Consider the following 25,966-nt stretch of genomic DNA (forward strand, 5'->3'; position numbering starts at 1 on the left):
TGTTCCCTCTGCCCACGCCAGCTTCATTCCACAGGCAGTGACCCTTAAAAAAAAGTTCTGCAGGAAACACCTCTCTTCAGAGCCAGCTCCCTGGAAAGCTCAAGGAGAAGAGTTCTCGTTTCTAAAGAAAACCATCTAGCCTAATAAGAAGGCCCGGCCTGGGTGACTGGAATGTCTGGAGACCCTTTTTCATCCAAGTCAGAAGGAGGAAGCACATGTCTCCGAGGAGCAGAGAGCGTTGGGGCCTGAGAGCTCCTGCGAGTTACAGAGGGAACCAGGGGAAGACAGAGCTCGTCTGAGCAGGACCTACTTGCCTATACACCAAAGACTCACCCCCGACGCCCACAAGTGCAGGACACAACAGGGGCTAAACTTGAACTTCTTTGTTGACATAATGAGTGCTGGCACCAAGCAGGTGGTTTTGTAGCCAACTTGGCGTGGGTTTGTGAGTTTTGATTGGCAAATCTGAAGCAAAGTTCAGCCAAGTTCTATATCTATTTTGCACTGTGCCTTATGCGCAACTAAAGAAGCCAACTCTTCCGATAGGCTTTCAGTTTTATGGCTGTTGGTAGCTGAAGATATTAGCTCTTTAAGTGGACAAATGCTTCTGGCAGCCTGGGCTGCACTAGGAAGAGGAGAAATGCCTTCGGGTTCCTCCGAAAATTAATGTAATAAGATGCATTAATCAGAATTCTATCAAGTCTACACATTTGGCCTGGGCTTAAGAGGCAATACTTTGAAATTGCAGTTGGCTAAGCTTCCCTATTCTTTGCAAATCAGAGTTGGGAAAAAAAAAAAAAATGGAGCAGAGCTAATGTTTAAGAAAAACTGGCAATGGGAAAAAGGTTGAAGCAACTTTTAATTCCTTAGGTCCGCCAGGGGCTACGGAGGGTAATGGACAATTTGACTTTTGTATTTCCGCACAGGTACTTTAGACTGGGACCAGAAACAGTTGGTTGGACCCCTGGCCAGCTCAGGACCCGTTTGGGCAATGGCTTGGCCCCAAGTTAGTTACTTGTTCACTTTTGGCTAACAGTAACTTACTTTGGGACCTGCAATGGAAGCTTGGCTCTTGTTTGCCTTCAGATGTTTGTAACCCGGTGATGAGAAATTCTGGAAGCTCAAACAGGTTACACAGATGAGCGTGTTGGCACTGCGAGACTCGTGACTTAAGGATTAGCTTCTCAGGAAACCAAAAACACTGAGCCACAAAATCAGAGCCAGAAACAGTTTCTTCCTAATTGTGCACTTTTAGGTGACACCACGTTTTAAAGTGACATGACAGTGCCCTGAAGATTGTACTACAATTTGGTTGTGCTTTTAATGCGAGACAGCTACATCTGTATTTACCATTATAACTTAGTACCCAAGAGATGAATATTTTTAAAGACAAAGGGCCAGGCTTTTGTGGAAACATTTTTCCCCTTGTATTTAAAAAAAAAAAAAAAAAAAAAAAAAAAAAAGTGGCTCCTTCTTGTCTGGTAGACTTCAGTAATTGGCAGGATTTTGAGTAAGCTCTTTTAAGAGCCCTCTGTTTCTATTTTCACATTAAACACACTTGCAATATCTATTAAAAGCACAAATACTGAAGCACACACCAAGACTATCAATGAGCTTACATCTGGAGGCCTCAATCTATCAGGAGAAATGAAGCGAGCATTTATAGGGCTTTAATTCTTGGGGAATTCACATGTTGGAAGAGAAGAGGGTGCCCTCTTTTTCTTTGCCTCCTGGACCTGGCCAGTGTCCCACACTTTGTATCAATTCCATACCCGAGGGCTTATCAGAAGGGGTCAAGTTCAGGATGTGATTAAAACAACAAATACTGGATTCTGCCTTCATCTTGAGGAGTATTTCCATTAAAGCCTGGGGGATTCCACAGGGGAAAGGCAGAACAGACACACGGATAATTCCACCATGTTCTGGCTGGGACCCTGTGGCCTTATAATTCTAGGATGATTGAACAATATCCCAGGAAAGACACACAAGGTCACCTGGGGGACTTGGGAACATCTATTTGGGAGACAGGCTCTGAGGCCTGAAGAGATCTTCAAAGTCATTCTCAAGGTTATGCCCGAGCATGGATGGGGCCAGATGCGAGCGTGGATTTGCAGGCAGCCAAGCAGCAGGATGAGAGGTCTGCCAGCAATGGCCCTTGGCCTCGGCCTGACAGTTGCACATTTAGCTCTTTAGCTCCTTTCCAGATTTTGTTTAAAGAGCAGGAAACAAAGAAGGATTAAAGCCCAGGGGAAGAAAATGGAGCCATAACTCAATGGCAGTCTTCCTTCACAGTTTCCCCCATTCCAGAAATGTGTTTTGTATGAAAGTGTATACACTGGGCAAGAAGAGGACTGTGGTCTCAGATTTTACACCCTACCCATGGGTCAGGCTCCTGGCAGATACAGATGGCGCATTCAAGATGGATAATTTGAGGAGTATTTAATAAAGGCGCTACTGGCCAAGATCAGCGTAGGGTCTAAGGAAGCAGTGAGGTGTTGTGCAGTGACCTGGGGTTAGTAACAGAAGGAAGAGCTCCCTGCCCTTGCCAGCTGGCCAGGGAGAACCTGCTGTGGAATGAGGCTGTCCACCCGCACCCTGCTGGGAGCAAGCCTAGGGATTGAAGAGCATAACCCTGCTTGGTTCTGAATTCCTGTGGGTACAGGCCCACCACTGGTGATCCAACGTGACCATGAGAGACCAAGAAAGCCCACTGAGGCAGCCTCCCAGGACACAGGGGCAGGGTGGAAGGGACCCCGAGGCACAAAGATAATTGGGGCACAAACCATACTCTAGAGGGGCTTAAGGGGCCTTGAGACCCTACTGTCCAGGCCAATGAGAGGTCAAGTACCCATTTTTCCCCAACTTCAACCAGGAGAACCTGGCTCTTATGGTTATACCACTGATCCTTAAACACCACGGGGGTTAGGCATTCCAAACACACCCTCCTGGGTGCAGAGGAAAACCTGCATGTAACTGCCTCTCTCAAACCTTCACTACTCAGTACTGTTGACCAAAAGGTCCTACCAGTAATATAAGCAGTCAATTAACATGTCTCTTGTATATTATACTGCCTTCCTACAATGCACTAAGTTAGAGAGAAGAAAATGTTATTAGGAAAATCATAAGGAAGAGAAAATACATTTTCGGTACTGCACCGTGTTTATGGAAAAATTCCACGTAGCTGTGGACCTGCACAGTTCAAACCCAAGTCGTTGAAGGGCCAACGGTGTGTCAGCATGACGCGTGAGGTGTTACGTGAAGGCACGACTCTCTTCCCAGAAAGATCTCAGCTGGAAACCCCTAGCCTAGATGTTCTCTCTGGTTTCTTCCAGGTCTGCTGTACAGGATTCCAAAGGACAAACTGGAGGTAGTCCACACGGTGCACATCTCAAAATCCGTAAGGTTAGCGAAGGGCACTGACACTTTCCGCTCAAACCCATGGAGGCAGCGCCTTTTGTTTGGTGTGTACATAGAAAAGTCAACATTTTGAAATAAAGGTTTATTTTAATCTTTGTCTTGGTAGTTTTATTAGATCAGAGAAAAGAGATAGGACCATTTTTAAACAGCATTCCATTGAATTAGCATAGGAAAAGGAATATTCATTTTAAGATTTCTAGAGAAAAGGAGGTATTTCCACGGGAAGATAAAAAGGAGGAAGGGGGCAATGGAAATGAAACTCCATGAAGATGAAAAAATTATTGTCTTAAGGACACACAAAATGAAGGCACATTTTCTGCTGAACTTCTCTAGGAGAAAGGGCTAGAAGGCTTCCCAGGATTGGCTCCATTGGCCTGTAGGAGTGGGTCTCGCTGAACTCGGCTTCCCTTGTGATGGTTCTCTGTCGGGCCGAGAAACTTCAAGCTAGTGTGCCAGGCGGTGTTATCGAATGCAGATATTTCATCAGGAAGAGAAAAGGAAAACTCACCAAAAAAAACAAGAGGTACCTAAGCCAAGGGAGATCTAATATAACCCACAGATTGGGGGGTGGGGGAGGCCAGCCTAGGAGAGGTTGGAATCGGGGCCCTGCCTTTCCTAATATAGATTAATGACTTGCTCAGGCTAGCAGCTACAAACTTGCCAAATGTGCTGACCGCCTGAAATTAGTGAAGGTGGTGTCCACGGAAGGAAGGAAGAAAAGAAAGTGAGAGGAGCCTGAATGCGCCTCACTCATCGCGGCCTGACATATGACAAATGAAATTAACGGTGACAAAGAGAACAACGAGTATTAGGTAGTAGAAAACAAACTCCGAATGAATATGGCTGATCTCAAAGGGGCCATCCACTGTGGTTGACAAGACCTTGGGATTACAACAGACACACGCGCTCACAAAGCAAGGACCCACATGCAGCACTGCTCACATACATACACCGCAAGCCGGGCACGGCCAAGTTACACAGGCACGGCCGAGTTACACATCCCTTTCAACCAGGACAAACTGCATGTCCCTGGGAATCAGAATAGATTATCCTGGACTGTGGCAAAACTCAACTCAAGTGTCTCACTCTGTTCTGGTCACCTGATAAAAATTATATTCACCGGACACTTGAACGGTATTAGGAAAAGCACAGACGCTGGTTCTCAGAGTTGAAAGTCCGAGTGTTCATAAAAGGGCTATGTACATATAGTTCAGGAGGTGATAAAAAATGGGGAAAAAATTCAGTGAAAATTATTTTTGGCTTCAGACACCTATGTGAGGTGGGTTACTCTTTGTCAGCAAAATAGCAAAAATCAGGAGCAATATTAAAGGTGAATTCGAGCAGCTGAATATTTTTTTCTGAAAAACAAAAACAAACCCTAATTATCAACTGACCATGGGGAGGGGAAGACAGATGTATATACAAATTGCAACAACAACAATAAACAAGCAAAAACAAGTATCTCGGTATTCTCCTATAACATAACGAAATGAAAGAATTTTGCATAAATTTAAAAGGAAACAAAATATGTAAAAGGAATTAAAAAGGAAAGAAAGAAGGGAAGGCAGCAGATGGAGTGAACATACGCGATGACAGTTGCTAAAGGGCACTCTAATGACATCAAAATACTAGTTAATATATTTCCTAACAGAGGAAAATCCAACCCAGAGAGTCTATGAATCAGGAGAGCATAGAAGACCATGAATTAATCGACAACTGCGAATTCTTCATGAAGATTTACCTGCGTGTGTACGTTCTGAGTATGTGTGTACACACAGGTATGTTCCAACCCGAGCGGACAGAGCACTAACTGTCCCAGACTGTGAGTGACCGAAGTCCCTCCAGTCTTATTTAAGTGGTTGTGCACACGCATTCTGGTGCAGGTCAGAAGACAAGAGAAGCCAAATGTTCCCCCTTAGGTCACTGCGTGCCTGTCCCTTTCTTTGCCATTCTCTGAAACATGGCAGAAGTTACTGAAAGATCAGGGAAGGCTCTTGACGTGCCTGGAGTTTCCTAGCCATGCTTCCGGCGTCGGAAGCCCGTGCTCTGCCAATGATATTTTCCATGTCTGCGGGTTCACGCAGCAGTACTGTCTCTCCTGGCATTATGACAAAATGACGGAGCACTTGTCTTTTTGGATCTTGTGCTGTCATTTGTCTTTTTCTATGGAGGTTTTTTTTTTTTCCCCCTCCTGCATAAGATGATTTGTCTCCAAAAAGAAAAGTCTTAACATAGTTATTCCTTCAGAGGAGAGCAAATCTGGTTGACATCCCTGCGCTCTTCCACACTTGCTGTTCTGGCCCACTTGGGTCGGGATTAGGCAGGTCCGACAATTAGAACCGAATGCCCTGTTCAGCAGACAAGCGGACACGGACGGGCAGAGGGTACGATTACCCGCCGTTGCAGAGTCCATCCAGGCAACCGCAGCAGCTCTGAAAGACGCTTTAATCACTTGTTGGCCGATTTTGCTAACAAATATGCCTCTAGGAGACCTAGGTGACACTGGGGCTTCCCTGATACGTCCTAAGGATGTTTTCTGGGCCGGCATGTCACAGTAGATGGCTTACTACGAACTGCCACAGGCTGCGCTTCCCTTACATGGGAAACAAGGGTGGCTATCTGGGGGGACGTAAAGATATCCGCTTACTCTGTGCCGTGGGGTGTGCAATTAGGCAGAACCTAGTATTTCTGAGATTAGCTACCATTTAATGGATCTAGGTGGAGGCTTCAAATCAGCAGGGAATAAAACTACTTTCTGCCAGGAATTTTTTGAGGAACTCAGCATAGTGTTGAAGACGCAGGGCAGTGAGCCCCTACAGCTTTGAAGGAGAGTATCCAAGGACCACTAACGCAACTGCGTTGGCCTGCTCTTCCCACGACTCTCAAGTCCCTGGCTAAGGGCTTTGGAGATTTTTATAAGGGGCCGAGAGATTGCCTGGAAGCAAAGGAAATAAGACCTTAGCTCTTTCCCTCTGCAGGATCCCTGTTCTTAATGCTTCTCCAGTACTAAGAGATTTGCTAAACAGATTTCCTTGTCTTCGAGGAAGAACATGCCTTGAGGGGGGTGAGCGTGGACTGCGGACCCAGGGGAAGAGGGCAAGTTTGCGGGCATGTTTGCGTGTGACTGAGCTGCCCCAGGTAGTGGTTATCCACGTGGGAACGCGACCCAAGAGCTTCCCAAGAGCTTCACAGGACGTGGACGCGGCAAGACGATACCATCCTCCTCCTTCTTCCTTCCCAACTGAGTTTTAAGAAACTGTCACTGCACTCACTCACGAGGACAAAATGAAGGCAAGGCAGCCGGCTAAGCAGACCCATTTGTTCCCTTACTGGAAGGCAGTGGAAACAGTACGAGCCCCTGTGTCCTGGATTAAATCTCTGAAATTCTTTAAAAAAAAAAAAAAAAACCTGATGGGAGGAATAAAAGAAAAGAGACACCCAGGAGAAAAGCTGGACTTCCACCTACGGGGCAGGAAGAAGGCGGGGAAGGACAGCGGCGGGGCGGCTGGGAGCTGGGGTGGAGGGACCGCTTTCAGCTACTAGCCTGAACGTTAAGGATAGATTATCTTAGTTGTACCTGCCGGGGAAGCAAATCATATCAAACACAATAAAAATATTTTCACTAGAAAATGATGTTTTGGGGGCTACCTGGCTGGCTCAGTTGGTAGGGCATGCAACTCTTGATCTCCAGGTTGTGAGTTCAAGCACCATGGTGGGTATAGAGACTACTTAAAAATTTTCTAAAATCTTAAGAAAACAAAAAACAATGTTTTCCTCTCCAGATTACTATGGTGGATTTTTTTTTTTTTTTTAATATCTTCCTAGGCTTGGCTTTGCTTAGGTTTCTGTTCCCTCTTCCTCCAGAAAATGTCTAAAAACATTCTGTTCCAACATCCATTCCAAGTAATGGGGCACATGGTCCACACCATCCAGGAAAAGCATTTGTACATTTTCTCATCGGACTTAAGATTGGCTCTGAAAATGAACAAGGGCAGGGGGAAGGGGGAGAACTTGCTCTCTCCACTCGGAACACCATGTATCCTTGGTGCTTCATGGCGTCCGTAGCTCATTAGCTACAGTTAGTAAGAATCCTGTGACCTGTGGGGCCATAAAATTCCCCATAATAATTCATCAGGTCCTGAGAGTTCCCCTAAGTACATTCAGATCAAGTGCATGACATTTCCCCCTAATGGTGGCATTGGCTAATGGCCTAACAGAATTTAGATGGCTCCACCAAGCCACACAATTATATTACGTAAGTTCAACGAGTGGCTATCGTTGGGGTTGATGGGTAGACTCGGAACAGCATTTAGGCTAGTGGTCAAGAACACACACGAGAGCCCTGTGAAAATTAAACTCTTGGAACATCAGTCTATTCATCTTTCGAGTAGGGACATTAATACTGACTGCATAGGTCTGGGCTGGGGATTATATGGGCTCAGGAAATTAGACATGCTGGCTTATTTTTCTGTTGGAGACTATGTTGAAATTAATGATGCACTGAAGAAGACACCCCTGCTTCTTACAGTCATAAACAGACTTGTCTCCTTTCCCTAATGGTTGCACGCTTTCCTACTACGAGAATACCTTTAATGGCATCAGAAATTCAGACACCCACACTTTTTGTAACCACTGATTGCGTAATACATAATGATCGAATAGCACTATGCATTCCGTAACACAGCAAAATAATTTCTCTTTACACATCACAATTGCATTTCTCCACATTTGAAAACCATCGTTACCCACGTAAAGACAATTGTTTACTTCATGTAGAATACCATCCTCACAGCATACATAGATTTAAAGAAACCAGAGAGTAACTCTGTAGTCCAGAAGGTTGAAGCACTGAGGTCTGGATTCTTTGAGGGTGTCCAAGGAGGAGGACGTGGAAAGGTTGGCAAAGGACAGAAGACTGAGGCTGGATGTTATGGGTGCCAAGAAAAAGGTTGGGGGGAGGGTAGTTGCTGCAGGGAGTTTAATCAGTTGGGCCACGCCCTAGAAGGTTCTCCAAATAGAGTAAGGGAATGCCTTTGGGCATCAGGGAATATGTGGGAAGATGAAACATTTGAGCTGGTTGATTAACCAAAAGAAGATGGTAAGGAAAAAATGGAGAACCAGTCTGTAAGGCAGTGCTTCCCAATAATACTTTTTCCAACGATGAAAATGTTCTGTGGTGAGCTGCCCAATATGGTAGCCATGTGCAGCTCCCAAACACTTGAAATGTGGTCAGTGTGACTGGAGTAGTGACTTTTTAAAAAATTCATATAATTTAAAATCATTTGAATTTAAATAACTACATGTGGCTACTAGCTATCATGTTAGACAGCACTGCTCTGAAGTTTGCTCAGGGCTGCTTAAAGAGATCCTGATTATATAATAGTAAGTAGTTCCCTCTGTCTGAGAATCAGCTAATGGCTGATAAAGGCTGGGACCTTTCAACCCAAGGAAATATGTCTTTCTAGAAGCCATAAAAGCCTTCTAGGTGAAACCGAGTCTTGCTTTATCCCATGGTGCCCTGCTTTTGTCACATCTGAATCAAGTTTTAGTCACTGTTATTAATTAGAAACAGGGTAGAAGCAAAAACATTTAAAATAAACCCAAGCCCTGGATGTTAAAGCTGTCATTTTTTACATGGCCTCATGATTCAACGATTAATGGACCTTAAAACAATCATAAAACATCAAGGCCCTTGCTCAGGCTTAGGAGAGCAAGAATAGCTTTACTGCTGCTCCAGTCTTCTTGTTTTAGATTCACTGGGTGTCACCAAGCTCTGTAAACACTTTTAAGTATTTTGACATTGTGGTATGAGATGCTGTTAATCTGTTTCCTCCCTGACCTTCATTGGCCAGCAGCATGTTGCGACTCAGAGGAAAATTCATGAAAAACAGCAAGGATGTACTCGGTGACATAGATTAGGACACAATAAAACTAAATAATGGCTATAATGTACAGATTCTGATTCAATAAACTAACTCACCCACGATTTATTGAGCGCCCAGTCTGTACCAGGCACTTGGTGGACACTTGCCCATATAACATATTTTATTTGCACAATCCTCAACATAAACACATGCAGCCGGCATCAGTGTCCCCATTTTATAGATGAGCACAATAAGGTCCAACTATGAAGTTAGTAATGGACAGAACTGGGATTTAAAACCAGGTTTTCTAACTCCTAAATAACATTTTTTTTTTCCTAGCATGCCACTTCAGGATAGTAACCTTTTGCTTATGATCTGTGGCAGACTGTATTTTCAGAAGTGGCCATGGCAGTATTTCTAGTCCCACATTCTCTTCCAGAACCCTTTCATCGCCCCATCAAGAGGTGGGGTGTCTCTCCTCTCCCTGCACGCCTGGAAAGTCCTGTGTAACCACCTGCACAAAGAGAATGCAGAAAAACCAAACTATGTGACTTCTCTGGCTAGGTCGTAAAGGGCAACAGAGAGTAAGTGTGGCTCTCTCTTGGAACATTCACTCCGGAACCCAGCGGCCATACTGTGAGGAAGACCCAGCTGCCTTATTGCAAGCAAGTGTAGGTGTTCCCCCCAACAGTCAGGATCAGCCTGGGACTCACCTGTGAATAATGTTCAGATGACCTCCTCACACCCTCCACCCCCGTCCCTGGTTTATAAGCTGCCGCAGCTAACGCTCACTGGAACAGAGACAAGCTGTTTCTTCCAGCCCTGCCGAAACCACAAATTCATGAACAACATAAATGTTGTCATCTTAAACCACTAAGTTTTGGTGTGGTTTGTTATGCAACAATAGCCACTGGAACCTGGTCAAACTTTAATCAAACTCTACAGAATAGGCAAATGCTTTAAGTTCCTCATCAAAGACGTCCAAGGGCTAGATAATGCGTTCCCATGAAAGAAATCCTGAGAGAAAAAAGATAAAAGCTTGGCTATGGAGAGACACTAAGAAGTTGGAAGTCTTACTATACTAGGGAATTGAAAAGAACACTTGAAGGAAAAGAAAACAGAATGCCTAAGGAATATACCAGAAAGCTCAGATTTATGGGACTGTACATTTATTGCTTTGACTGCTAAGATCTATCTAGAGCCTCCAGTGGCTTTGGACTCATTTCCTAGTTTGGCTCTCAAAGACTTCATGGCTTAAGTAGATCTTCTACTTTTGTCTCTTGGGGGTATGGGATGGTACTGGGTTTATTCCACAATGTTCAGAAGATGGGGAAAATATTCCCAGATGCTAGAAAGGGGACCCCGAACAGGGTACCCGACAAGGCAGGAGAACATCTTACTCATTTCTATATTCACAAACCCTGGCACCGTCCCTGACAGTTTTTAGAGGAACTGAGAAAAAAACCCAGATATCCTCATGGACCTACGGTCATAAAACCGTTAAAGAAGGTTGGCAAAGCATGACGGTGACTTCTACTTGACACTTAACACATTTCACCAAAGTGAGAGGTTATTTACATCTTAGCAACCAATCACCTAAGACCCAACATGGAACTCACCACTTTCTAGATACCCTCAAGGTGGCCCCTATCCATGTTCGAGGGTTCAGAGGTGCTGACTAACGAATTGGGCACCCCACTGCCCCCAAATACATTTTTCCTTTCCTGCGTAAGATTCCTTTGCCTATCTTAAAAATTCTACAATCTATCTCCTAAACTTTGATGTTTTGGTAGTAATATTCTTAACTTCCACTGATATGACCATATGCACACATATATCTTTATTTTTAAGATATCTTGCAAATATCAGGAGAAAGAGACATTTTGTATGAGCTTCCCAAATACAGATGAAAACCACCCATAGTTATCAGGAGCAATACTTAAATCTTTCAGGAGCTGTTACCTTTGAAGAAATTTAGATTAATCGGGCTGCTTTTAAAACGTGTCATACTTTCATGGTTACATTCTTAGAATCACAGAATGCCTAAGGTATAAACAGGAATTTTTTTTCCTCTTTATGGATGGCTGTGAATTTCCTGTGCACACCTGTACTATCAAGGTAACTTTTGCTATAAACAGCATTTTTAAATTATCACATAAAAAACTATCAAGCACTAAATTAGAAAAAAACAGAAATTCGAAAGTGATAGTTAAATTTATGAAGCAGTTCTGCTACACTCAAAGGCTCATTGCTTGACATGTAAAAAATTTTGAGCTGCGTGTAAGGCCTGAGTATGAATTTGACTCCAGCGGGGGAACCACAACCCACACCAGGCTCCAAATGAGAGCCACATGCAGAACATATGCGCTTTGGATGCGTGCTTGTTTGCATGACTAATGGTGATAATATTAAAAGTCTTTTCTCATCATTTCAATTCTTTCATTTTTTATTTTTTTTTTATTTGGCTGAGTGCCTTTTTTGCTACCTCCAAGAGCTGTTAATTTTGCTCGCTGCCGAGCAAAAGTCAAAGTCAGAGTCTAAACAGCTTGTAATGAGTTTTCAATGGCCCATCTCAATGAAATTGAGGGCAAAGACCAGCCGGCTCAGGCAATGTCAGCCCTCGGAATTTATTAGTGAGGGCCGGTAGAGTTGGGGGGAAGGTGCAGAGGAGGGACAGAAATTCCTGAGCTCTTCGAGAGGAGCCCGGCCCTTATTAAAAAGCGGTGACAGCAGACCGTTCCAGGCAGGACACACAAAATCAGACCCATCTGCCATTAGCCTCCACTGGGCCCGGGTCACACTCGGTTGGGCAATGAACCAGAGAGGGGTCTCTTGTAAGAAAAGGAGAGTTTCCATCTCACTGGGGATGTGGATGTGGTGACGCCTAGCCCACACGTCCATCTCTCCACAGAGAAGGAGATGCTCCTCCCTTTCTCCAGACCCTCTGCAAACCACCTGCACACTTACATGCGCGCGCACACACACACACACACACACACACACACACACACACATGAATCTCAATCCACTAATGGCGGTTTAGGCAAAACGGGGCAGTATTCAATTTCCGAGTTCTGACTTTTATTTGTTCAATTCTGTTTGAATTTCTCCATCATACACGTTTCCTACAGATCCCTTATGATTTTACTTCCAGGAATATCCTTTAAAATCACACAATGCTTTTCTGCACAAGCACAAAATCTCCATATAAAACAGAATTCTGCATGAGCCTGACAAATAAATTCTATACTTGAGAGCAGAGATCAACTTGACAATAGCTTCTTTGGCCACAAGAAATGTACCGTAAAGCCACTAAAATAATACACTTGAGCAAGGTGGTGGTTTGAGGGAGTAAAAAAGGTCTTATTTCTGCACAGACACACATTTTTTTATGTTAGGAAGGACCTGGGGGGTATGTGCTAAGGGTTACATATCCTGCAAGTGTAATAAATTAGGACTGTTGGATCTTCTAAGTTGGACTTTATAGAATTAATATTATATATTAATTGATATTAATTATATTGATTGATATTGATATTAAATCAATTGATATTTCTATTGAATTATATTTTGATGCTGAGATTAAGATTAAATTATCATTGATTCTGATTTCTTTTCTTTTCTTTCTTTTTTTTTTTTTTTTTTTTGATGGAGCACCTACTACATGCCAGCCCCAATGCTAAGCACTGAGAACACCGTGGCAGGCCTGGTGATGGAGGTCAGCTCATTTTTCTTACCACCGACTTATATCCTCAACGATCTGTCATCTACTGATGCAGTGCTGAATCATTACAGTCACTAAGTACATATGAAGTATGTACGTACGAAGAACGAAGCGATGGGCTAGGTTCCGGGGAGAAATGCATGGCCTCCATCCTCAACTAACTTAGACTCCAATGGCACAGAAAATTCCAGATTAACATAGTGGATTTGCAAATCTTTCCACAAACCACTACCTGGTTCTTTATTTAAACAGACTTGTTTTCCCAGGATTCACTTTGTTACTCTCACTTGCCACTGGCACTCACGGAACTACTCTCCCTCTCTTTGCACCAGCTCATGTCCCTTCCCACAAAGGGAAGGGAAACTGAACACATCTTGAATATCTCATAGAGAATCTACATAAAGAATGGGTTTGCATGCATTCGACAAATAGCCAAAAAAAAAAAAAAAATTGGGCTTTGTGTTTAATATAGCTGTGTATTTAAAAAGCATTTGTGATCCAAGAGTGAGAACTACTCGTGGGCACAACCATAGTCATTTTCACAATGACAATCATGCTAATAACAATAACACTAAGAAGAGGCAGCAGCAGAAGCAATTACTCTGGGCCAGACTTCATGATAGGCTGTTTACATGCATTATCTCATTAAATTTTTATTTAACCTGCAAGTCAGGTACTATTTTTAACCCATTTTGCTGATAAAAGGTTGACAGGTGTTAAGTGATTTCCCCTAAATCACAAAGCCAGGGCATTTCAGATCAGGGGAATCTGACTTCAAAAATCTATGAAATAAGAAAATTCTTGTTTAGATCAGAAATCGAACACAGCTTTAATCTTTGAATCAAAAATTAAAAAGTCCTTTTGTCTGAAAGTGAAATATAACTGACCCATATACCGTAAGAAGAGGGCCTGAGGGTGTGTGCGTGAGGTCGAAAGAGGTCTCTACCCCAAATTCATTACTGCCGACTTTAAAACTGCTTGATGAGAAACCAAGTGAAGGGAGAGAACCACTCCCCACCCCACGCACAGCATAAGTACGGATTCCTTATCAACTTCAACCGCATTCAAATGACGGGGGCGTAAATATCCTCGCTGGAAGTTAAAATGCCAACAGTTCTTGAAGAATAAGAACGAGGGGGAATTACATAGCCAATTACCCAGAAAACTGCACTGGGGAAGAAAGAAACTATTACATGAGCAATATGCATGCCTACAAATGTTGTATTTTATAAAACTTTCCTAACACAGCTTGCTGCTTGATGCTTTATATTGGGGAACACCCTGCCACAGTGGTCTGAAAAACACCAGCTCATTTGTTGATGAAGAAAAAGAGTCAAGTGAGTGCAGAGGAGAAAATGTCATCTAGAGAGGAGTTTGGCTACAGCGGCCACAAGCCTGATATGGACCAGACACACCCACCGTAGCCAGCTGAGCATTTGGGGTTTTGAACAATTCTCTCATTCTGAAAAGCGATCTGAAGTTAGGAGCACTTCCACAGGAACCCCCTTGAATATCTGCAGTTTTATCTTCGTGGTCCAGCTGCCCCATGGGTCGTCAGCTGATGTTGCGAATCTTTTAGCAAGGAAGTGAATGACGAATCCTATCGGTGAGGACAGTCTCTGCGCAGCAATGCCTGCCAAGGGCTAATTCTCATCTCCCACGCTTAACCCTGTTCCCCAAACCCTAGAAATTCTTAGGAGAAGGAAGAAGCTGAGAGCAGTACCTCCTTCTAGGTGGTTTTCACCCGGTGTCTAGAGGGGCCTACAGGAAATAACCAGCACACGCCGCACTGCTCCATCGGCTCACCCCTCCCCAAGCCAAATGTCAGTGCAACATGCTCGGCTTTGTGCTGAAAGCACATGGCATGGGTTTATGGGAAACCCAGCCCTTCCCTGGCATTCTTCCGTAATACTGTGGCTGAAAAGCACGACTTTTTTTTTTTTTTTTTTGCCACGGAACAGTGAACATTTATACAATCATTAAAATCGCATCTACCACCATATTTTTTCTCCTTCTCAGTTTTAATACATTTTTATAATTGCACTGAAGATATTCTAACCCTGTTTTTAGTGCAAAGATAAAATTTATGAACCGTGACAAACGTATCATCTCAGAGCCAACCCAAAGGATAACAATGTGTGTGGTGAAACCCAAGTGTTAGCTCCCTTCTGCCCATTTTAATGGGATGGGAGAGAAAAAGAGTTACTCCGAACCCCAATCCTCAAATTCCATGTGTGGGAGAAGTTCCCAACTCATGCCTTCGAGCCAGGGACATATCTCAAGGAAAAGTATTTATTCGCACAAAAATTTTTCTAAAGGTAACAAATGTATTTGAGACTACAATTAATTAATAGGTACTAATAGTTTTTATGCTGTGTACAATTTCTGCAGTTTCTCCCAACACAACCAAAGGTATTCAACTATATTTGTTTCCCCCTCTATCTTTTTCCTTATTTCCTTTAGAAGGTGTTTGTGAAGGGCATAATGGGAAGGGGCCACATGGGGAGCAGGGAGGATCAGCAAGTAAGTGCTCAGCTGGGCCACCAGGGAGCTAGCTGGGTGACCTTGAACAAGTCCATCTCTGGGCTCCACTCTCCTCACCCTTATAAGGAAGGATTTGAAGTAGGCTTCTGAGCTCTAAAATGAAATGTTACAAAGAGATTATTTAAAATAAATAAAATAAAATACCTCCTTTTCTCAGATGATATCATTGATGAGACCATCACTTTTAAAAGGAAAATCTTAAATGTTGATGAGTTCTTAAAAATGTAGCCAACGTATATGCATGAACGTGTGTTTCCAAACCCAAATGGACACCTTGAAGTTAAAAGAGAGGAAAAAAAAAAAAAAAAAGGCATGGAGGGGATTTTGGTAAGCGCCTACCCTAGGGTTTTTCTTCCTCCCTGTAGAGTGCACCCTGGCCCTGAACTGTCCACCGATAAAGAACACCAGAGACCAGTCTAACTCCGACGAACTTTTCTGTACTGCCTCCCCCTTTTCTCTTCGGGAACACAGAGTTTTAAATATTTCCCAACTTTACATAATAGCCTTGAATAAGACACCAATGCTAGGGACCATAATGAAGTGGAGGTAATCTACACAATTTAAAAACACTTATTGTGACAAAATGGATTGACGGGGCGCGGGTGATACAAGCGCGCATAAATGAAACGCGTCCCACCGGAAAAGCATTTTGCTCACATTGTCATTTACGGCTCCTGAATTAATAGACCAAGAAAGGCACCACCGGCCCCAACAAAATGCCGTAAAACCACCGGCAGCTAGTGGTGTCTCAAACTTTAATTCCCCTGGGGAGAAAAGGACACTGCCTAATCTGTATTCAGTCCTGACATTGGCCACATCTGATATGGAACATTAGCTTCTAAGTCTCTCAATAGACTAGTGTCCTTCAGTTTATATTACTTTATGTTAATAGTAGAAAAATTACACACAACATCATTTATCATTGTTATACTCTGCTATACATCCCATAGCTTATTTTAATATATTTATTTACCCCTGAGACGATGAGAAATTAAAAATATATATGTATCAAGAAAAAACCTATAGGAAAAGAATCATTGTAAATCTCTTCAGGGAAAAATAAAAAACCTCCCTTGGTGGGGGAAAATGTATTATATAGCTAAGCTGGTGAATGATAAGGTGCTTTCTGCCTAAGGACGTGGGTACGGTCTGTACAAAAATTCCTGGAGGATGAGTACATAACAAAAAGCAGAATATTAATGATAACATATCTTTTGTTCCCTCATCTCACTGTTTGTTTTTTTTTTTTTTCATTTGTCGATTATATCCTTGGGTCCCTCTCCTTCTGTTATTAGCTTTTATGACATCTGACCTCCAGCTAGGGAAAGGCAAGTTTTGTTTTGTTTTGTTCTCCATTTGAAAAGCACCGTCAGCCTGAACCTGACTTTCACTTCACGTGACCCCGATTCCACAGGAGCACCATGGAACCTCGTTTGGACTGAAAAGGGCACTGATGTCCTTGTCCTGGGAGCCTTCCTCCACTTCAAGCTCCAGCCAGCTCTCCCTGTGGAAACGGGCAAGTCCCCCGTCCCTCTGGGCCTCAGTTTCTTCAGAAACAAGAGCAGTTTTGATTTGATGAGCCAAGATCTCTTGCAGCTCTGGTGATTTTTCTGGCCCCGTGATTTTCTGTTCTATTATCTGTCCTCATCACAGTCTCTCAGAGTTAGATGGATCTTCTCATTTTTTTAGGAGAGCAAACGCAAGTTCAGAAGCATTGACCTGACTAGAGTCTGAGGATGGAAAACAGCAGAATCAGGAGTGGGATGGAACCTGGGTCTGTCTGGCCATCACTCTTGCCCGGATGTCACGCTGCCCGGGGAATGTCCCCTCCAGGGAGCGTCTCTGCGAATGGCTCTGCCACAGAGATTTGGGGAAATGATCTGATTATCAGCTTGAGGCTCAGGACCACCCTGTGTACTCTGATGTTCATGGATTTCCACCACTTTGGCCCTTAAAAGCAAAAACGCATGTCTTGAGTAACACATGGTTATGCAACATGTTCTAATTGTGTCTTATTCAGGCTAAGAAGCTGCTGACTTGAGACAGTCTCTCCCCTGCGGCAGCATATTTTCTTGGTTACAAGGTACTTTCGCAGATTATGTCGTGTCATCCTCACCCAACACAGGACTCGGGGCAGGTACAATTTCCTCAGTTCTACTGATAAGGAAACTTAAGACAAAGAGATCTCCCGCAATGAATGGCTGAAAGGCTGATCTGGGAAGTGAGAGCACAGTTCTGGCTTCTGGCCCAGGCAGGGCTCTTTCTAATACATTGCAGTGACACAAATAAACAGATATATTTGCAATGCACATGGACAATAATTAATTATTTTCCACCAGGCTGAAGCTGCTGTAGTTTATATAAGACTGTACAATCTTATTGAGCAACAGAGTAGGGGCGCCTGGGTGGCGCAGTCAGTTGAGTGTCTGACTCTCAGTTTCAGCTCAGGTCTTGATCTCAAGCCCTGCACTGGGCTCCAAGCTCAGCTGGAGGTCTGTTTGAGATTCTCTCTCTCCCTCAGCCCCTCCCACTTATGCTCTCTCTCTCTAAAATAAATAAATACATCTTTAAAATAATAAAAATAAAAACAATGGAGTAAGCAGCCGATGGCAGAGAGCAAGGAGGAAAAGACAATGTGTCCCTGAAAACATTTCTCTTGACTCCTGGTGGCATCACAAGATGACATTTCCCAGACTCCCTTGCAGCTGAGTGTGACCAGGTGGTTGAGTTCTGGCCAATGGAAAGTAAGCAGAAGTGGTCCCATTGTGCCTAGGCTTGCCCCATAAAAATCTCCTAGGAGCCCTGCTTTTTTTTCTTTTCTCGTCCAGCATCTGGTTTGGGGGATACAGGAGAAGATCTGGAGGCCTAGGGGATGGTTGACCCCAAGATGTCATAAGCCTGCGTCTGAGGATCACAGCTGCTGAATGCCTACACTGATTTGTTACTTGAACAAGAAATCAAAGTCAGTTCTGGGAGTTGTCTGTTATGGTAGTAAACTAATCCTGATTAAAAGAAGAAGGTTCTGGAAGGAAGCTGAGAAGTGCTTTTCAATGTGACAGCTTGGTAAACGTTCAAAGCCATGCTCATCAGCAGCAAAAAGTATTTACCACACCCTACTTGGGAAAGCATAAATAGGTCTCGGATCCTTAAGATATAAACATTCACAAAACATTTTTCCCCCTTATCCTAGATCACCTGATTTTCTTTCTCATCAATTATCTTTCATTATTTCCACTAATTTGAACCTTATGTTTCTGTATCCATTTGGTGGCTATGGTAATGATGATGATGATGAGAGCCACTATCTATTGGGTTCTTAGTATTTACCAGTCACTTTACAAGACACTTTGAGTACATTGTCTCATTCTATATTCAAATATATTGCGTGGATGTCACTGTTATCCCCATTTTATAGATGAGAAAACTGAGGCTGAGAAACATAAGGGATCTGCCCACTAGACTGAATTCCCAGAGGCTGGCCCAATGAAGGTTGTGTACTTGGTGAATAAAGGAATGAAATTCAAGAGGTTGGTTTGGAAATCAGTGTTAAATGGACAAGTGAGGCTTGGTGCTCCGTGGCAGTGTTTTCCCAGACATCTGTGTGCGCTCTGGATACTGTTTTAGAATCAGGAAGGCCCAGGAGTGGCCTAAAGCCCCAGGTTTGATGTAGAGGAACTTTTTTTTTTTTTTTTTTGAGATTTTATTTATTTATTTGACAGACACAGCGGGAGAGGGAACACAAGCAGGGAAAGTGGGAGATGGAGAAGCAGGATTCCCGCCAAGCAGGGAACCCAATGTGGGGCTCGATCCCAGGACCCTGGGATCATGACCTGAGCCGAAGGCAGACGTTCAGCGACTGAGCCACCCAGGTGCCCCTGATGTAGAGGAACTTGTAAGTACTCACTCCACTGAGGTTGAGGTCAAAGAAAACACTTTGTTGCAGTCTGCGGGTGGCTCTCAGAATTTAAGGGCTTCCTTCCCACTCTATGCATTGACAAAATAGCTGCACAGAGAGAGGGACACACTGGTCAAGAGCCAGCTTTCTGGGGTCAGACTACTGGACTCAAGTTCTCTGCTTGAGTTCGGGGCTAAGTTATTTAAAGAGTTTGTGCCTCGTTCTCCTTGTATGTAGAAAGAGAGTATCTGTGAAATGTAAATGACATGACGCCTGTAAAGCATTTAGCACAATATCCACCATCTTTTGAGCACTTGATAAATTCAGGCTCTTATGTGATCACAATCAACATTATCACTATCGGCGCCACAGGGCCAGCACTATTCTGCAAAGAGGGATCTCCTTAGCCACCAGCATGCACAATGGGTTGACTAAAGAAACTGCCAGCTCAAGCATCAGCCCGAAGATCCCAACTCCTATTATTTACAGACTTATCAGAATGCTCATATGATAATGTCAAGATTAACCGATCAGCGGTGCGCACCTGCAGTATGCCAGGAACACGGAGTTAATATACAAAAGGCAAGTCGGTTCTTTGTCACTGACCTAGCCAAGGGCAGACGGGGACGAGCAGCCACAGCTGACATTTCCATGCCCTACTGCTGAACCTTCTGCAATGGGCAGGTCCTCCTTGGGCTCACTGTCTAAAGAGATGGGCCCCCATGTTCCCCGGCCAGAGCGGCACCAGCAGTGCTGCAGTGCATGAGAGTAACAAGGAGGACAAAAGCAGTAGTAACAGCAGCGGCTCCGAGTTGCTGGGAGTTCAGGATGGGTCAGGCATTGTGCTGGCCACACGAGGACCTTCCCTCATTAACTCTCCAATCAACCCTAAGAGGTAGGTAAGTTTACCTTTTGGGGGGGTGGAAAAATTGGTATTCAGAAAGTGTAAGTATTTTGCCCAAGGGGACATAGGGACACAGGTAGGGGGATTCGAATCCAGGTCATTGCTACTACTCAAAAGCCTGAGATATGAAGAACTTAACCATACGGCATGAGCCTTTCTGAGCCCTACCTGCTGTGGGCTCTCTTTCTTGTCAAAAATTTCCCTGTCTCTGACCTGGTTTCCTCTTAGGAACTATTCTGGGCAATGTTTACCCCACTGAAATGATGAACTGTATTTGTAACATTTCTGAATGAAATCAAGTCATTTCCATAATGCCTGAATAGCCTGAAAAATATAATTTTGCTGTGCACCATGTGAACATACTGCATAGTATTTAAACAATAAAGGTTACCTCTCATGTACTACAGCTGTGTTTTATGCTAATAACCAGAATCATTTAATCATTACGGGCTAATGACCTGCAAAATTTCATTTTAAAAATGAAGTCATATCTGGGCCTCTGGAAGGCCAAATTGGATAAAAAATGAGGAAAGCCAATGTTCAATTGATAGTCTTGAGTCAAGAGCAGCTGAACGGTCTGTGTTGTATCATTCCAACTTTGAGTAGTAAAAGAATTTGTGCATTTGAACTAGAAACAAGCTGGAAATTCTACACCCTACGGGTCATTCTGGTATCACCAAAGTGTCACCAGAATACAGAGATCCCTGTTCCAGCATCCTGGTTATCAACAGATTTGGATATGTGTCTTCCCTCTTCTCCCTGCAGCAGCTCTCTGTCCTTCTCAGCTGGGACCTGTTACTGCTAAACCTCAACTGTGCGGGGAGAGCAGAGCACAGAGCGAGGGACAACCCAGCTCTCTGCTGGGATCCTGAGTGGCTGGGCCTTCCTGGGCATTTCCTTCCCTGACCACCCTCTGCTTCTCTGGGAGAGCTACCAAACACATCCTCAGCCATCCCACGGTGCTTTGGTCAACCTTGATCTTGGGTTCCTATAGGTAAAATGCCCCAGCAGACTTGTGTTATAAGCTCTGTTCACTGCCTGCCTGAAGCTGGCCCTTCCCTTCCTTGCTAACAGAACTGTGATTCTGTTTGATTGCCGAAGTTCTTGGGGGATGTACTGGAGTCAATCCAAGCCAGTCAGGGTGTGATAAAACTGTAGGAATGGCCCCAATTCTCCACTACACCCTTACCGGTACCCTCTGCCATGAAAATGTAGAGTGTCTCAGTCTGTAGGTGGGACATAATTCCTCACCCCCGAATACAATCATATGATTTGCTTTGATACATTGATATGATACCAAAAGCGACAAAAGAAAAAAAATAATAAACTGGACTTCCTCGAATTTTAAATTTTTTGTTCTTCAAAGGATATTAACAAGAGTTAAAGGATGACCTACAGAATAGAGGAAAATATGTGCAAACCATACATTTAATAAGGTTCTAGTATCCAGAATAATACAACTCAACAAAAAAGATATAATAATCCAATTAAAATATAGATAAAGGACTTGAATAGACATCTCTCCAAAGCAGACATGCAAATGGCCAGCAAACACATAAAAAGATGCTCAACATCATTAGTCATTAGGGAAATAGAAATCAAGACCACAATGAGATCCTGCTTCCCATCCGCTGGGATAGCTGTAATAAAAACAACTAAATAGCGAAGGTTGTTTTGTCAAGGACGCAGAGAAACTGGAACCCCCTCCCTTGTGAGTAAGAATATAAAATGTTGCAGACATGGTAGAAAATCATTTGGTGATTTCTCAAAAAGTTAAGTTATGTCCTGTGATCAAAAAATTCCTGTCCTAAGTATATACCCACTAGGACAGAAAACAGGTATTTAGACAAAGCTTGCATATGAATGGTTATAGTAGCATAATTCATACCAGCCGAAGTAGAAATAGAAGAAACTCGACATTCATCAACTCGTGAATGGATAAAGAACATGTGGTATATCCATACATATGATGGAATATTACTCAGCTGTAAAAAGGAACAAAGTAACTGAAAGATGCTACCATGTGAATGAAATTTCAAAACATTATGTTAAATGAAATAAACCAGACATAAAAGGCCACGACTATGAGATATTCTATTCTAAACAGGTAAACCCAAGAGAGATGGAAAGTACTTTCGTGGTTACTAGGGGCTGGAGATGAGGATAAAGGGAATGACTGCTTAGTGGATACAGGGTTTCTTTGGGGGAAGATAAAAATGCTCTGGAATTTTTGACTGTTCAAGTGGTGACTGTTCATAAGAAACAGCACTGTGTATATTACCACTATTTGTCAGTTATGGGCCGAACAGTTTGTTCTCTGAGCACGTTAAACTAATGTTGCATGTGTGTATATCCATAGACGCACACTTCTTTTCCTCCCGGACAGCCAGCTGTTAAGCACTCACCAGCACACCTCAGATGCAGGGCTCTATGCTCCAGAGTGAGACCTCCTCAGGCCACCTAATAACAGTCTTAACGGAGTCTTTCTCCTCTCAGCTGGTGCCCAAAGAAACATTCAGAGCAAGGTACCAAAAGCCCTCCAGAGTGGTGAGAATTCCTATGGCTGGCCGCAGGTGGCTCCTGACCTTCAAAGATGGGGCGGGGGGAATCACTGTGGCCCTTGAGCTCCCCCGAGGGCAGTGTCTGCCAGTGAAAGACATTTCTTACTTTGCTGACTTCTAGACAGCCAGTCACACTTGGTTACTGTTTTTAGTTGTACATACTAGTACTGAATTATTTTTTATGGATGTTGTTCCTCAATTAGTGGATTCCCTGGAGACCGAGCAAGCCTCTGGAATTGAGCTTCTCCTGAGCTGTAATCACTGCTGCCACATGGACCATTGGGAGCTGGTTTTATGCTCCTCCACCTCTCCTGCCCAGACTAACCCATGGGCCCCTCTGACCAGCGGCAGGAGGGGGACATGCCTTGCCCATGTGGCATCACAGCTTGCGAGTGGGATCTCAAGCTTGTCAAGAGGTGGTGGCTGGACACTGAGGAGAGAACATATAGGCACCTGCAGCCCTGAGTACTCTTTGGCGGTCCTTGGAACTGACAGACGTTGGTCATCAGGCACAAGGTCAGAGGCTGACCTCGGAGCTGCTTGTCTGTCGTGGTGACTTCAGGTAGCCTACTTCCAGACTACTCATAAGGCTTCCTACCTCATGAACCTTTTGGCTAAGAGCAGCTAAGCAGCATTGCCAGTGGCAACCACTGATTGAGAGCTGAACACTGCATCTATTACCTCATTAAAACTGCTGGCAGCTCTGAGGCAGTTGTTATTATCTGTCCCTGCTTTGAAGATGAGGAAATGGAGGTGCATGGAGATACAATTATTTGCTCCCAGTAACATGGCCAGCAGCTTGCCTCCAGAGGCCATTACGCTCATCACTACTTACACAACCTGCAAATGGGCAAGAACATCATCACCAGCTTCATGAGGTCTCCTGGATGGGGAAAAGCCAGGAAGCACCACGGATCACCTTTATCTACCTTCCAGCTCCAGAGAGGTCCCTGGAGAACCATGGTCTGATCAGGGTCACAAAAGAAGTCAGGTTGACTTGCCCTCCCATTTTTGTCTGTGAACTTGAGCTTCTCTGCTCTGACCCTTGGTTTACTAGTCTACAAAAGGGAGATCATGGTATCTACCTATCATGAGGAATGTGTGGTTGCATGGTTTCTGTGTAATATGGGGATCATAATGGCACCGTTCTTCCAGGGCATTGTGAGGATTTCGTGTATTCTTGCATATAAAAGGTCACGAAAATCGCATGGTATAATATAAGTGCTCAGGACATGTTACCCATAGATATCACCATGATCACGACCACCACCACCACCACCATCATCATCATCATTATTTAGAAGGCAGTATCATCATCATCATCGTCATCATCATCATTATTTAGAAGGCAGTATTTATATCTTGGTAAAAGACATGGGGGGATACCTGGTACATCATTGGCACCCAATAAATAGCAGTTCCCATTTCTACCTCCTAAGGTCCCAAGGCTTGCAATGTCATGCCCACCAACCTTGCACAGACCCCTTCCACACTGTCCCAGTTTTCAGCTGGAGGCCCTGGCTTTGGTGAAGAGTGATCTATTTCCCACCAAGAGTTTGTACAAAGCACAGCTGGATGGTGGAGGCGGACTCCTTCCTCCCTCTCTCTCTTTGCTGTGGTGTGCAAGAGTGCACCTCTTCGTCAACGTCGGGCCCCTCCACCAGCCCAGGCCTGTCCCCAGTCGCCGCAGTATGGCTCACTAAAGTGCACGATGTCACAGAGACAGAGGAGCTTAGTAGAAACTTGTTGATTAAGAGAATACTTAAGTAAAATCTGGCATATACACACCCAACTAACATATAGCTATCATGAACAATGGACTACCTTTGATCCACCTTCAGATTTCTTTTCCTGTATACTTGTTCATAACTGAAATGCTCCGCATTTTAGTGGAAATACGTGCATTGTTGGCTCTATCCACGTTGACTCTGAGTGACATTTAAAGATGTCTTCAAGGAGATCATGCAATGATTCAGTATCGTAATTTTAGTGGAACACAGAATAACAGCATGTCTTATAATTGATTATATAATCACAAAATACATTACAGGAGGCCTTTCTAATGCTGTAATAATGCTGTCAAAAGTACATCACAAAATACATTACAGGAGGCCTTTCTAATGCTGTAATAATGTTGTCAATAGTACCTTAAAATTCTCTATATGACATGATTATTACTACAACTAGAAAAATGTATGACAGCAACAACAACAACAACAACAAAACACAGGGTATGGAAAAGAAAGACTGGAAAGAAATAACCCTAAAAGTTAATGGAGCTTATATTTGGAAAGTAAAATAAACATGGAATCTTCTTTAGCTGGCAGAGAGAAGGAAATGCACTAACAATTTTTGGTCCATCACTCTTAAACTCAATTACAAAGCAGTTTGGATGACTCTTCCTTCCCAAACTGGGAGAGTTTTCAGAATCTCTGGAGTGCTGCAGAATACAGATGTTAGAGGCTTTACTCCAGGATAAAAGAGGTGAGCGCTATGCTCTGTCCTAATCCACACAAAGGGGAAGTCCACCAGGGGGAAGTGGAGACTGTGGCAAAATTGGGGCTCACAGAAAAGAAGGTAAATGGACAGGGAGCAGGAAGCATTCATGGGCAAGCTCATGTACCTTGAAGGTAAATGCACAGTCACTGGGAGAGAGTTGAAAACAAAACGTGGACACGTCTAGCTGGTGGTTGGGTGGTGTGAGAAGTGCATATAGAGGGAAGACAGAGTGATGGTGAAGGCAAAAGTGTCAGAAGAGGGAAATTAAATGAAGGTGAAGATTTACATCTGCTACCAAATGCTCCAGCCCCACTGATTTTCTTTTTCCAAAAAGAAAAAGAAAAAGAGTTCAATAAAGTTTGCTGGTGATTAAGAGATCATATTTTGAGCCGTATCTGAAACCCCTGCCTTGTTTTACATATAAAATGAGGATAAATGGTCTTCACTTTATGGGGTTGGTGTGAGGATTCAAAGTTATTCCATCTAAAGAGCTGTGAACATTTCCTGGAGCAATGTCAGTGCTCAGTGCAGGTAACCCACCGATATCATCATTATCAA

The 25,966-nt window shown here is 43.6% G+C and overlaps 1 protein-coding gene across 9 annotated transcripts in view; it reads right to left on the reverse strand.

The window, feature by feature from the left end:
* WWOX (WW domain containing oxidoreductase) overlaps positions 1 to 25,966 on the reverse strand; it is a 958,224-nt gene that overhangs the window by 363,393 nt on the left and 568,865 nt on the right. The window lies entirely within an intron of this gene.

The sequence above is a fragment of the Mustela nivalis genome, assembly GCF_964662115.1.
Source record: "Mustela nivalis genome assembly, chromosome: 18".
Lineage (NCBI taxonomy): Eukaryota > Metazoa > Chordata > Mammalia > Carnivora > Mustelidae > Mustela > Mustela nivalis.